This window comes from Cervus elaphus, chromosome 33, assembly GCF_910594005.1.
Source record: "Cervus elaphus chromosome 33, mCerEla1.1, whole genome shotgun sequence".
Classification (NCBI taxonomy): Eukaryota; Metazoa; Chordata; class Mammalia; order Artiodactyla; family Cervidae; genus Cervus; species Cervus elaphus.
The window spans coordinates 45,567,169-45,583,116 of record NC_057847.1 but is presented as its reverse complement, the minus strand read 5'-3'; positions in this window follow the sequence as shown (position 1 = coordinate 45,583,116).

Genomic DNA, 15,948 nt, shown 5'->3' with positions numbered 1-15,948 from the left:
AGACAGGTGATGGAATATAAAGGGTACAATGTAGTATATCTAGGACTTACATCTTGCTAGGAAGGCCAGTGCAAAAACAGTTTCCTTAAGAAAGAATCTGTCATTTCCTTCTTATCGCTTTCTGGTTCCTGAAATAGTAGCATTCTGGTAGAAAGAGGGAGGTTCATTCGACGTAGAGATGGCGGTAATTTGTCTGCCGTGTCATGGATTGTCCCTTCTTGATTTCTCCGCTCCCACAGTTGGTGACCTTGCACTTCAGCTGTTCTCCCTGATGCATACAGACCTGCTTGACACAGGAGCCAATGGGCCGTTTTTCAGTTCAGGTCAGAGGGTGAGTTCACAGAGACAGGAGTCTAGTGTTAAGAATATATAAATTAGAAAAAAGAAAGCAGAAAAGACCAATGGTCAGAGAAAAGGAAATGAAAAGAGAATACTATCCACTTGAGGGTTTTGGGCTGGCCACTGTTTATCAGCATTTTACATAATAAAGGGTCAGGAACTGATAATTCATGATTCCGAGCAGCGGAATGGTCCCAGCATTAGCAAAAGGAGAGGCAGCTGAGCATAAAATGGTCTGCTGCTGAACACTGCCCATGTGACAAACATCTTTGGGTTGGGGACAATTCATAATTGCCTTTCATATAGGGGTTTCACATTAAAGAAAGAAATTCTATCTGAAACAATATCAGTTCTCCCATCGGAGGATGGAAAAGATCTGAAAGATGGTGTTTTTTTGGAGATTGCAGTCCAGGAAGTCAAGAATGTTTCTTCCAGAGTTGCCACGGCAACATCTCCCTCTTATGACACAAGGGAAGACAGAGGTCATGTTGGTGGGTGTTTAAATGTTGCTCTGATAATGTCTTTTATTTCCATGGGGAAGAAGAGAAAAAGGCAATAGGCAGGAAAAAATTAGAATGGAAAACAAAATAAAAGAGATAAAAGGATTCCTGTGAGTGATTTTTCAAATAGATTTTGTTATTGAAGGATTTATATTAATTCAGTTGGATTTAAAGTCTAATTTGAGAATTCAAAATGAAATCTATGACACTTCAAGGTGTAAATGAGTGTTCAAGTATAAGATGATGCAATGACCACTTTTGTGTTGTGGAGAGGTACTTTAAACTCGATTTCTGGGAAGAGAAGAGGCTACAAAAGCCATCAGTTAAGTTGTAGACCAAGTGAAAACACAGGTTTTCTTTAAATTAATACAGCTGCTTTTGGTGGTTTCTACTTTACTCAGTACTTAAACCCATACTTTAGAATTATACAAAATCTCTGTCAAATTCGTGAATGGGGTGATATCCAACCAGGAAAATAGTAATACACAGTACTTCAACAGAATTCAGTATAGAAAACTAGTTTTTGGATATGAAGGTGTCAGAAAAGCTAAAGGCTAAGGCAGATATTATGCTATGTATATTTTACCCTTGTGCTCCCCACATAGAGTGGAGGGGACAGAGGGCCAAGCCAGAGATTAGTATCCTGGTCACCACACTTCTGGAGGGGCAAAGGGAGAGGGTAGTGGGTGCAGGACTCCAGGGTCATACAGCCTGGTGGGAGCAGGGAGCTTGGTAAGGCAGACTGGCAGGAGCTAGGGCCACAGAAGAGACAAACCACTGTTGGAAATATCATCCAAATCAGAGAGAGGGAGAAGGAAGGAGAGGAGGCTCGGGCAGAGAGAGAGAGAGAGAGAGAGATTGATTCTGTTCTCTCCCCTCTTTCCCCCTTCAAGTTTTTGATTTTCAATTCCTCATCAGTGCCTCCCATTGGCCAGACCTAACACAAAGTTGAAAAGAGAGCCTGGGAAGTACCATTGCATGGATCAGCATCCGGTGATGCAGAGCTGAGGATGGGCACTGAATGGATCTTAGAGACAGGCAAATAAATCAGCAAAGGGAGCTTGGAAACACGAGAGAAAGCTAATATTATGTATTAGTGAAAAGTCTGAATTATAAAGAACTTGAAAATAAATGCTATTTTACTTTTTTTTTCTTTGGCTATTTTACTTTTTAATTTATTTTTTAAACTTTTTATTTTGAATTGGGGTATAGCTGATTAACAATGTGATAGTTTCAAGTGAACAGTGAAGGGACTCAGCCATAGGTATACATGTATCCTTTCTCCCCCAAACTCCCCTCCCATCCAGGCTGCCGTGTAGCATTGAGCAGAGTTCCATGTGCTATACAGTAGGTCCTTGTTGGTTTTCCATTTTAAACACAGCAGTGTGTACATGTCCATCCTAAACTCCCCAACTATCCCCCTCTCAACCCCTCCCCCGAGCAGCTATAAGTTTGTTTTCTGTGTCTGTGAGTCTCTTTCTGTTTCATAAGTTCATTTGCATCATTTCTTTTCAGATTCCATATATAAGGGATGACATACGATATTCCTCCTCTGACTTACTTCACTCAGTACAAAAATCTCTAGGTCCATCTATGTTGCTGCAAATGACATTATTCCATTCTTTTTAGTAGCTAATATTCCATTGTATATTTGTACCACATCTTCTTTATCCATTCTTCTGTCTGTGACCACTTAAGTTGCTTCCATGTCTTGGCTGTTGTAAACAGTGCTGCAATGAACATTGGGGTACATGTATCTTTTGTGCCATGTTTTTCTCCAGATATATGCCCAGGAATAGGATTGCAGGGTCATATGGTACTTCTTAGGCTTCCCAGGTGGCACCAGTGGTAAAGAACCTGCCTGCCAATGCAGGAGATGAAAGAGACACAGGTTTGATCCCCTAGAGCAGAGCATGGCAACCCACTCCAGTATTCTTGCCTGGAGAATCCAGAGGACAGAGGAACCTGGGGGGCCCCAGTCCATAGGGCTGCAAAGAGTTGGACAGCACTGAAGTGACTTAGCATGCACACACTCATGGTAGCTCTCTTTTTAGTTTTTTTAAGGAACCTCCATCCTGTTCTCCATAGTGGCTGTTCCAATTTACATTCCCACCAAAAGTGTAGGAGGATTCCCTTTTCTCTACACCCTCTCCATCTATAAATGTTAATTTATTATTTCAGAATGCATATTACATTAGACATTTTGTTTAGGGGTCTGAGATTGTGCTAAAAAGGCCAAAACCTTGGATTTGAAGTCCAGAGATCCTGGGTGCTGCTTTCTGAAGTACAGAATCTGTAGCATCAAAGACAGCATCAGTTTTGAGAGCAACTCTTGTTTAATATCAGAATGAGATTCACCAGGACAATAACTTTGGAGAGTAGAATGAATTTCTTTCCTGAATAACTTCTAAATTATTGCAAGTAAATATACACAATCTCCAATTCAAAGAACTGATCAGAAAAGTGACTGCAGTTGAGCTGCAAAAAAAATTGGTGGGATGTTGAGCTACTCTATGCTAGAATCCTAGAGTATCATGGCAGGGTCAGGAGATCATCTCTGAATTTAGAGCCGTGTCTCTGGAAAACCTCTATGATTATTATCTTTTCATAGCCTCTTCTTAAACTATTCTAGAGGAAGGTGTCTTCTTGAGGCAACTCACGATATTTCCAGACTCTTCTGCGTCAAAGAAAAATCTTCTGTGCAGAAATTAAACTGGTAAAGGCAAATTTTATTCAGGAACTGTTGTGATATGGGAAGACAGACCTCAGTATAGATTTGTGCTTCATCCCAAATATAACAAGGACAAGTGGGTGTTATACAGCCAAGGAGCAATGTTAGGGTCAGTGGGTAGAAGGTCACCAACAGGAAACATCAAGGATAAGGGGAATTCTTGCTAAATTTATTTGATAGGATAAATATCCTATCAAATATCCTGCTGAAGGCAGGGCAGGGTGATAAGATATCAAATGCCGAGGGCAAAGAGAAACAGACTATGCCACTCCAAAATATGCCATTTTTGGTGTATTGATCATTTTGGATTAAAGTTACTTGAGAAACAGTGGGTGCAGAAAACACATGCTGACCATCCTTTGTCCTCCTGAAAGTAGGAAATAAATATCCCATGTGGAAAGTACCTTTCCTGTACCAGGAGGGGAAAAGCATCCCTGTCACTAGAGATTAAAGAACCTGCCTGCAATGCAGGAGACCTGGGTTTGATTCCTGAGTCAGGAAGATTCCCTGGAGGAGGAAATGGCAACCCACTCCAGTATTCCTTGTTTGGAGAATCCCATGGACAGAGGAGCCTGGTGGGCTGCAGTCCATACGGTCACAAAAGAGTTGCAAAAAAAACATGACTTAGTGACTAAAACAACAGCAAATCACCAGAGATGGGGAATTAAGGGCTGAGAAGACTATAAAAGCAAATCTTGTTACTTCTTCACTGATTTACTACCCTAGCCGATACTTCTTTGTTTTTCAGTTCTTTAGAGATTTATTGTTTCTTTGTCTAAAAGGTATAAAAAGCTGTCTGTTTTGATCCTGTCTTTGAGTCTCAATTTTTTATGGGGCTCTTTTATGCACAAAATTAAGTTTGCTTTTCTTCTGTTAATCTGTTTTATGTCAATTTTATTATTAAACCAGCCAACAAACTTAGAAGGGGCGAAGGGAAAAGTTTTCCATCCCTTTGGGGTGATGGGTCAGGAATTTCATCAGCTATCAAGGGTGGGAAAATTTCACTGAACAGATTCAGCAGTATTTTTGCTAAAACTGGACTAAATGGGCCAAGGACAGAGCCCCCAACTTTGGATCTAGACAAAAAGAAAACTCAGAGCAGCCCAACCACAGTTTGGTCAAGGGTAGCTAACTTGTCATCCTGTCATCAGCTAGCAAAATTTTCATTTTGCTCCATGATGTTCCTTCATATGTTGAAAGATGGAAGCCATGTGCTTCTCACCTTGGCTCTTCTTAGGCTAAAAATCTCCTGATTCTTCACAAATTCCTTCTATTTGCATTTCATTGATCACGCTGGTTGTTTTTTTCCTGCCATCCTTATTAGTGTCTTTTGTTGTTGTTGTATTATACATTTTATTCTAAAATATATTATTTAAGCAGTCTTCTTTTGAAATTTGAAATGCATTCTTTCTTTATTGAAGTATAGCTGATTTACAGTATTACTAAGACATAAGTTATAGGGGTACAATATAGTGAGTCACAATTTTTAAAGTTTGTACTACATCCCCTGGCAGCTCAGCTAGAAAGAATCTGCCTGCAGTGCAGGAGACGTGGGTTCAATCCCTGGTCTGGAAGCTTCCCTGGAGAAGGAAATGGCAACCCATTCCAGTATCCTTGCCTCCGAAATCCCATGAACAGAGAAGCCTGGTGGGGTACAGTCCATGGGGTCTCAAAAGGGTTGGACACAACTTAGCAATCAAACAACAAACAACTCCATTTATAGTCGTCATAATATATATTTGCCATGGTGTACATTATTAGTGTCTTGTCTTGATACAAACCTTAGGCTCACTTATTCTGAGACTCATCACATTTCAATGATTTAGAGGCTCAGTTTCTTATCTCTCAGGATAATTTGTAACTCTGTTACTTCAACCAACTTGGTGGTAGATTTGCTAAACTCCTCTATTAGATTATGTGTTTGTGAAGAGCAGGGATCATGTCTTGATCATTGGTTTTATCTTACCTTCCACAATGCTTAGGTTAATGTGTGGATATCACACAGCAGTATGTAGATACAGAAGGAACGCAAAAAGTAATCTACTGAAAATCATGATCTTATGCTCGACCCACAACTCTTGGGCCCTTCAACAGCTATGTGTTTTTTCCCCTTGCAGTTCCCCTTTGCCTTGAATGGTATTTTCCTTTTATCTTTATGGAGAACTCCTTCTCCAAGATTCAGCTTAAATATCACTTAGCCTTTCTAGTTATCTTTGTCTCTCCCTCTCCCAGAAGTCTGACCCTCTGAAAGCGGAATTCATTTCTCCCTCATTTGTGTTCCTATGATGTATAATTAATTCTCTGTTATATAGAAAGAGCCTTTGATGTGGGAGTTAGGAATACTTATGTTTGAAGCTCAATTATCAATGTGGTCTTACATACTTCATCTTTTATAGGACTCAGTGTTTTGTTTAAAATATGAAGTTTAGGATGGTAGTTATTTATTTCACTGAGTTCTTGAAGGGTTAAAAAGATAGTAAATGTTGAGGAAATTGCCTAAATCTTGGCACATACTGAGTACTCAATTTTTATCTATGATTATGGCATTTATATCCTTGTATTTCAGTTTTGTGGGCGAAGAGTTGACTCATTGGAAAAGACCCTGATGCTGGGAGGGATTGGGGGCAGGAGGAGAAGGGGACGACAGAGGATGAGATGGCTGGGTGGCATCACCAACTTGATGGGTATGAGTTTGAGTAAACTCTGGGAGTTGGTGATGGACAGGGAGGCCTGGCGTGCTGCGATTCATGGGGTCTCAGAGTTGGACACGACTGAGCGACTGAACTGAACTGAGCTGATATACCTGCTATATTTTTATTGAATCTTACTTTTTTGTCTGCAGAACAAAGGACTAAAAAGTTCTATTGAATTAAATTGTTTCCTTTTTATTACACAAGTACATCTATGATGCCAAATGCTTCATATCTGCCCTGTCCAATATGATAGCCACTAGACATATGTGGCTGGATTTAAATTAGTAATTTAAAATTAAATACAATTAAAATTCGGTTCCTTATAAAAACAATATCCACAGGTGGTTACTGTATTGGCCAGAACATTTTCATCATTGCAGAAAATTCTTTTGGACCATGCTGCTCTAAAATGCTTCCAGCACAACATAATATTTCCAGCTTGGTCAGCTATTTCCTCCATCATTCTGGATCCTATATTTGTAGCAATCGAACTATAGTTTAATTTCACTGTTGAGCAGCCAAATCATGCAAGTAATTTATATAGAACTTGCAATAAATTAAAATACCAAATGCCTTAATTTTTTTCCTTTAGGTGCTTTCATAATATTTTGAAAGTATTGATTCTATCAAGGGTTGGCAACTTTTTCTGTAAAAGGCCAGATACTAAATATTTTAGGCTTTGGGGGCTGTATAGACTCTGTTGCAACTACTCAGTTCTGCTGTTGTGGCATGAAAGCAGCCATAGACACTACGCAATAATATGGGTGTGGCTGTTTTGTTTATAAGCTATGTTGTAAGCTGTAGGTAGTTTCCAAGGCCTGGTCTATTTTCACAGACCTCACTGCTTCCTGTAGTGACATGGCTAGTCCTCTCTACCCCTATCCCTTTTTCCTTTTGGATTAAAATAATTCTACCTCTAAATACTTTTCTTCCCCCTGATTAGAGTGAATCCAATCTCAGTTGATGCTAGAGGCTCATCTTCTCAAAGATTTCATCAGAATTCTTTAAGGCTTACACACACCCCAGAAAATGAAACTGCGGAACTAACAGAGTATGCTGATGGTACACTGAACATTGTTTAAACCTCTTACACCAATTAGCTCTTTTAAACCTCACAACAGCTTGCTTTACTGAGAGGCAAAGAAGGTAAAGAGAAGTTAAATAACTTGTCCAAGGTCACCCCACTGTGAAGTGGCAGCCCTGTGAACCCAGTGTTGACAACCTCACGTTATTAGTCTCTACACAAGCTTGCTTCCAGACAGCACCTGTGTCCTTCTCCCACTCTTTAACCTCCATACTTTAAAAAATCTGAATACTCTTCTTCTCTCCTCTTGTTGTTCCCAGAGGCCCTCACTCATACATACCCCCCAAACTCGAGATTAGCACAAATTCTTCGAAGTTTTATGCTGCTGCTGCTAAGTCGCTTCAGTTGTGTCCGACTCTGTGCGACCCTGTGAATGGCAGCCCACCAGGCTCCTCTGTCCCTGGGATTCTCCGGGCAAGAATGCTGGAGTGGGTTGCCATTTCCCTCTCTTCAAAGCTCTATACAAATACACAAATTAAGCTAACACTCAGTCCTGTCCAACTCTTTATGACCCTTTGGATTGCAGCCTGCCAGGCTCCTCTGTCCATAATATTCTCTAGGTAAAAATAACCGAGTGGGTGGCCATTTCTTCCTCCAGGGGATCTTCTTGACCCTGGGATTGAACCCATGTTTCCTGTGTCTCCTGCAGATTCCTTACCTACTGAGCCATCTGGAAAGCCCCTTCAAAGCTCTATAAAAGACAGGAATGCAATTGTCTTCTAGCAGATTCTTCTAAGCTACAAAAAAATCTATTCTGTTGGTGAACCTACTGGATATAATATCAGTCTTAGTGTTGTTTCAGCAGCATTTGGTATGGTGGTCACTCCTTCCTCCTTGAAATCTTTTCTCCTGACTCCCGTGATGCCCACACCTGACTTTCCTCACATCTCAAGGCTAGTTATTCTTTGAAACCTGTTTAACCTTTAAAGACTGGTTTCCCATTCTTACTTTCTTCCCTATTCTGCATACTTTCTCTGTGTGATGTCACAAGCCCTAGTACTTTAACTCTTGTTTGCGTGAGGATGGTTCCCACATTTTTATCTTCAGAATTTCCTGAGCCCCAATCTTACCGACCAGATAAACAACCTGTTCATCTAAATGTCCCCTGGGCACTGTAGCTCAGCATTTCTCGGACAGAGATAATTATTTTCCCTTTTAAAGCTGCTGTTTCTCTAGTACTGCCTTCCATTTTGAATAGATTTCTTAGCTAGAAACAGCTTGTCATCTGATTCCTCCTCTGACAGCTCTACCAATTACCAAGTCGTGGAAATTTAACACTACTTTGGAAATCACTTTCAAATCCACCTACATCTCGCTCTTGTAACTGCCACTTGCCTGTGTTCCTGACCATCTCATAATTGGCCTTCCATCAGTCTAGCTCCTCTTCCAGACACTTGTTCTCATGATGCAGTCTGAGAGGTCATCCCAGTATGCAAATTGAACCTGTTATTTCCCTTCTTGAAATCTTTATTGGTTCCCTGCTGCTCTTAGAATTAAGTGTGAATGGCCAGCCAGGCCCTTCATGCTCCTGCGCCCTGCCATCTCCCCAGCACATCACAGCGTGTTCTCTCACACCCTGTGCTCTTTTCACACTGACCTTGGAGTCCTCACCCCGGCCCTTTCCTCAGCTTGGAACACATGTCCTTTAATTTGGCCACCTGGCTAGCCCCTGCGCCTTCGTGTTTCGCAGTGATACAGACTCGTGCTCAGATGTTGCTCGCTGTCCACACCTTCTGTGACTTCCGGGACGCCTGCTTTAGGCTCTCAAACCATGTTGGGGGCCTCCTGTTTGCTCTCACAGCACCTGTAACTAACCCTATTCAGTATCTGTTCTAGGTGGCAGTTGTCATAGGTTGCTTGTCTTTCTCATAGACTAAGCTCTGTGAAGGCAGGAAGGTCGGTCTCTCCTGCTCTTATACCTGTTACCTTGTGTGTTGCCTAGTAGAAGCTTTATACATATTTAAAAACTGAAAAAAAAAAAAAGATCAGAAAGAGGAAGTTAGGAATATGGGCTCTGGAATAAGAAAACCTTGCGTTTAAATCCTACCTTTGCTACTACTAGTCATGTGATTGTTGCTACTTACTAGCTATATGACTTGTATTGATCTCCTGAAGCCTCAATTTTGTCATATGTGATATGAGAATAATAATGAAGCCAAATTCACAGAGTTGTTTTCAGGCTTCAGTGAGATAAAGCATGCAAAGCAATTAGCCCAGTTACTGGAACATGGTTAGTGCTCAGTAAGTGCCACTGTTAATTACTAGTAGTGTCCTTGCAAGGCACACAGACTCTAGAACTAGACTGCCTGGGTTCAAATATTCCTTTTATTTTATTTTATTTATTTTTTTTCCCTTTATTTATTTATTTATTTATTTTTTCAGTGGGTTTTGTCATACATTGATATGAATCAACCATAGATTTACACGTATTCCCCATCCCGATCCCCCCTCCCACCTCCCTCTCCACCCGATTCCTCTGGGTCTTCCCAGTGCACCAGGCCCGAGCACTTGTCTCATGCATCCCACCTGGGCTGGTGATCTGTTTCACCATAGATAATATACATGCTGTTCTTTCGAAACATCCCACCCTCACCTTCTCCCACAGAGTTCAAAAGTCTGTTCTGTACTTCTGTGTCTCTTTTTCTGTTTTGCATATAGGGTTGTCGTTACCATCTTTGTAAATTCCATATATATGTGTTAGTATGCTGTAATGTTCTTTATCTTTCTGGCTTACTTCACTCTGTATAATGGGCTCCAGTTTCATCCATCTCATTAGAACTGATTCAAATGAATTCTTTTTAACGGCTGAGTAATATTCCATGGTGTATATGTACCACAGCTTCTTTATCCATTCATCTGCTGATGGGCATCTAGGTTGCATCCATGTCCTGGCTATTATAAACAGTGCTGTGATGAACATTGGGGTGCACGTGTCTCTTTCAGATCTGGTTTCCTCAGTGTGTATGCCCAGAAGTGGGATTGCTGGGTCATATGGGAAATATTCCTTTTAAAAGCAGAAACGTTAATAGATACAGAGAAAAAAACTAGTGGTTTCCAGAGGGGAGAGGGATAGGTGAGGTGGGTGAAATAGGTAAAAGGGATTAAGAGGTCAAATGACTAGTTATAGACTAAATAAGTTACAGGGATGTAATATACATCACAGGAAATATAGTGTATTGTAATGACTTTGTATGGTGCATGCATTTTTGCTCAGTTGCTTCGGTCCTGTCTAACTTTTTGTGACCCCATGGACTGTAGCCTGCCAGGCTCCCCTGTCCATGCGATTATCCAGGCAAGAATACTGGGTTGCCGTCCCCTCCTCCAGGGGATCTTCTCGACCCAGGGATCGAATCCACACCTCTTAGGTCTCATGCATTGCAGGTGATTCTTTATCACTAGTGCCACCTGGAAATCCCTAATTTTATATGGTACATAATCTATAAAATAACTTTGTAATATTATGCTATTATAATATCTGCATAATCTATAAAAATATTGAATCACTATGTTGTACACCTTATAATATTGTGGTTCAATTATATTTCAATTAAAAAAAATCCTGGCTTTACCTCCTACTAGTCATAGGAAATTGGGCAAGTTGCTAATCTCTCTGTGCCTCAGTGTCCACATCTTTAAAATGGGAAAATAACAGAATATGTCTTAAGGTATTATTGTGTGGCTTAAATGAATGCCTGTGACAGATTCTTGCCTTGACCAAACGCTATAGTCAGGCTCTTCTGAACCCTTTGCTTGACTACCCTGGACCCTTGGGCTTCTGTCTCCATTCTTGTAGAGGCTAGTTTTAGCAAGAATCCTGTCTAGTCAGTATAGCCAGGAACTCCACTGGCTAAACACAGGCATACTCTTGACATGTGACCAAATTCCTCATCACCCACCATCTCCCTGGTGATATCTGATCACCCTTACCTGCCTTCAGCAAGAATCCTGTTAGGTTGGTGTAGCAAGAATTATGCTACCCTCCGAATTAATTTTCCATCCACTGACCCTTCTACTTTTCTCCTTGGTTATAAATTCCCATTTTTTAAAACTTGTATTCAGAATTAAGTGCAATTCTATACTGTGATAATTTTTTTTTCCTATTGAAATAGTCCTGAATAAAAATCTGTTTTTACTGCTTTAACTACTGTCAGGGTCTGGTTTTTCTCTGACACCTGGCATACTATGTTGGGCTATGGGACAGTGACCATTATTATTGCCTGTATAAAAAGGAAACTGTCCTTGCCTAAAGGAAATAATAAAGTTTAATTTTTACTCTTAGTCTCTTTCTGGAAGGGTAAGAAAGATAATAGGAGCTGACAGTTTATTCCAAATGAAAAGTAAAACACTGTCAGTCTTTCAGACTTTGAGCCCAGTCAGTGCTTAGCAGAAAATGATCATAAAAACCCAGATGTTTTTCACAAAGCAGATTAAATATGAATTTGGGACCAAACCTTCTCTTTCTCAGGGATTTTCTCATATTAAGCAGTGAAAAAATGTGTTTTACAAAGCTCATGGTATCACATGGGTAAAATTATTTACAAGTAGGTTCAGTTGCTATGGAATTATGTTAAATGTTTTATATGATCAAAGAAGATGCTGGTAGGTTGCTTTAATATGTGATTTTTCAAATTTATAGTAACACTTTCTTTTTCTAAATTTCCACTATCCCTAGTCTCTTAATTTTATGAAGAAACATATACAACTCAGTCCTAGTCTTTTATATTAACTCAGATAAACAGAACTTCCATGTCAGTTTTGAAAGTTTTCAAGAAATGTGTTTCCTATGTGAGCTAAGAGCTGGGGGTAATTTGTACACAAATGAACAGATAGTAGACAGCAATGAAATAATAATTCCAGAATTCTGTAAGTAGCAAATACCTTTCCTACAGTTAGAAACAACATGGTTTATGATGATAGTCACTGAATAAACCAACAGGGAGTCTGAGAAACACTGAGTCTCATAGGTGAGGATGAGTATGGGGCCCAGGAGGGGAAAGTCTCTAAGAAGCTGGGTAAGCCCCAAGCTCTAACATACTAGCTTAAAGAAAAAAAAAAAATCCCTAGGAGAAGGAATTGTCATGAAATGAGGCTAAAGTTATGTAAGGATGGTGACCTATTTTTATCTCCTTGCATTGATATTTTTAGTTTTCTTGCCTGATACTGCTTCCTTTCTATCTTTTCCCAATGAAGATACTTGTTAAGAGACAATTCTCCATGGGTCTCTTGCATTTCTGCATATCTTGTGAGTAGAGGCACTGGCTGCCTTTGTTCTAGACTATCTTTTCAAGGATATTTGTATAGCAAACAGCCTTGGAAGATAGTGTCTGCTTTCAGAGCAAAGGCAGGCATGTTTAGCACCCATTATAAAAGAATCAGGTTCCCAAAGCGCAGGCTTCCTCCTCTTCTCTGTTTCCAACCTGCTGAGTGTGCAGGTGTTACGCTTTTCATATCCTCATGAAGGAATGCATGTCCTGAAATGACACAAGAAAATGACAATACTCTGGCTACTACTATTGCTACAAAACTATCCATATACCTTTAGATATCTGTATGATGTATATCCATATGTATAGATATAAAGGAATATTGTTTCTTCTGCCAGCATCCATGCAAGCTGTATGTAGCAAGCTAAATTGCTATCTGCAGGTAGGGTTAAATCTCAGAATGCTTTAATTCTTGACAATTCTTTTCTCATGTTCTATTCCCAGAGAGACAGTTTATATATTCCTTGCTTTCCATTAATAATTTCTTGTTTTGAGATTCCTTTACATCATTTTTTCTCTTATGCCTTGTGTCAGTCACCTGTAAACAACATATAGACATTCTCCTATTATTCTTATTGATTTACTGCATCACCCATCTCTGTAATTCTCATTACCTTGCCTGAAGCATCTTCCTTGGGAATATCTTTATACTCCCTTTCCAGATTCTCAGATGCCTCAGTTCCAATGGCCTCCATTTAAAGAAAATTACTTAATTACCTAGTTTGAACTTAACATTTCATCAGTCAAAACTGCTTTGCCTGCAAGATCGCAAATTTTGAAATTTCCTTTTCCAACCATGACGTCATCTTTTTCCTCTTCTATTTCATCCTTCATCGTTAACTAGTTCATCTTCTTTTAGTCCTTTGGTATACTTCTCTCAATTCTCCCTGTGCTTAATTTTGATTATAATATTGAGTACTAAATACTGTGTCATGTAAACACTCATTTCTCATAACAAATGATGAAGATCGGCACTATTATTATCTTGATTCCTCTGACTGAAAATTTGAGGCTTAGAGATGAAGTAAAATTCTCAACACTACAGAGATAGTAGGTTACAGAACCAGGACTTGATTTAAGGACTGATAGACTTTAGATCCATACCAAATTTCTGGCTTTACCACCTATTTTGTAGTGATGAACTTTCTAAGTCCTCCAGGCTACTCTTTAGAATATTAGACTATTGCATATTGCCAAACAAAGTTAAGAATCTGGATCAATGTACCTGTAAAATTCATACTATTTTCAGATTCATTGTACCACTCAGCAACTTTTTGATCACATATTATTGTTAACTTTCTTTCATATTTCTCACACGGATCATTTTAAATCTCCCAATTCCTTAAGCCTCCAACTCTGTACTAGCCACTCCTTTTTGAAGCCATCAATAGAAGTTCTCAGTTCATTCTACTGAGGTTCATTCTCTTTCTCTTTTTTACTTCTTTCTCTCATGTTGCAAAATACTCCAAGCTTAGGGCTTTCATCTATAACATGACCCCCATCTCTTCATTAATTGCACCCCCTTTCTTCTTCAAACATAAACTTTCCTTAATACCACATTGAAAGAATTACTCCTATAACTGCCAAGGCCTTATTTACATTTTAATTTCTTGTATTTGAGTTTCCTTTCTTTCACTCACTGAAATGCTGTTCTCAGAAATGCTAGTCTCAAGTATTCTCATCCCAAGTATGCTTTAGTCTTAATATTCTATAAACACTTAATTTAACCTCCTTCTGTTAGTTATCATTTTTGCTATTTCTTTATAATTTTTGATACTTTAATCATTGTTTCCAAGTAAAAGCAAGTGGCCAGAACTTCAAGTAAGGTCTCTGAATTTGAAACTGGCTTTGAACTTGCACTCTTCAGCTAAACTAACTATGAAATCTTAAATTTTAGCCTCTCTGAGCCTCAGTTTCCACATCTCCAAATGATAACTTTTATATATATTTTCAGCTTTCTTAGGAAGATAAAGTTATTACTATAAAGTTCTTTGCATGTTTCTGATAAATAAGGAATCTTCAGTTTTTGGACAGATATTTTCTTCTTTCCTTGGTCTTGTCTTCTCACTCTAAGCCTGTATTTCCAAACTTAATCTTTGGATCACTTATTTTATCTTCTTATAGTTGTGTCTTTGTCCAACTGTATCCTCTTCTGCATCTTCTATATAATTCTTATGCCAGTGATATCATGATCTATGTCTCTAGTGCCAAATATTTTAAATCAAAGATTTTAAAATTACATAATACTTTAGCACATGACTATTATAAAATTCGAACAGCATAAATACATAAAGAGTAAAACATGAAATTTCCTACTCTCATCAACATCTAGTTTTACGAGATCTGTTATTTCTCTTGGGTTTAGGGAGTAGAGCATGTGTTAGTATACAGATTTTTCTGTGAGTTTGTATCCATTTAATAAGCAACAACATTTAAGATTTGATTTTTTAAAATAGCATGATACTAAATTCTTAATCTGTGTTTCCATTTTTCTGCTATAAATTTTCACCTGGGTATCCCAGTGAAAAGTTGAAGTGCACGCTGCACAGACTACCCTCATGTCCTTTCCCAAGTGGCATCTATTCTTGACATCTCTTTCTGCCTGTTCCTGTGGATCAGCTCTTAGTCACTTTGCCCTCTCCCTCATCACATTAAATTATTTGCCAAGTTTTATAAATTTCAACTCTACAGTGTCTCTTTTGTCCTTTCTTTTAAGTTTTCTGCGACTTTTTGGATCACACTGATTGTGTGATTCAGACTGCTGATTTATATAAGAATTGCTTATTATTTTTCAGTTCAGTTATTTTTAGGAAAGATTTTTCTTTCTTCCTGTACCAGTGCCAAGTTTTAGACTCTTGTTTGTTCTTCCATTCTGTGTTTCCCACATCATACTTCAATGCTTTATCATACTCTCTGCTTTTGCTACAACAATAGAAGCTCCTCAAGAATAGAGGCCACATTTTCACTTTCAGTTTCTTAATAGATTCGCCATCTTGGACATTTGCATTCCATTTTCAATGCTAAACACAATGGCACTTTTTACCATTGATTTTTGAACTTGATTTGATGAAGTGTGGGAATTTTCCCACCACCAGTGTCTTCCTGCCTTAATCTATTCTGCACACTGTGGGAGAAAATATTCATAAAACCCAGCTCCAATCCTGTCACTCTTTGCTGATACTGTTTGTTGGCTCCCCACTGACTATTGCATATGTATATGGTTCTTCTCTTGGTGTCAGTGCCTTTCATGATATGACTCCAAAATATCTTTCTGGTTTATCTACTCCCAGTTATCATTCCCTAAGCTCTAGACAAACTAGATTACTTATATTCCTCA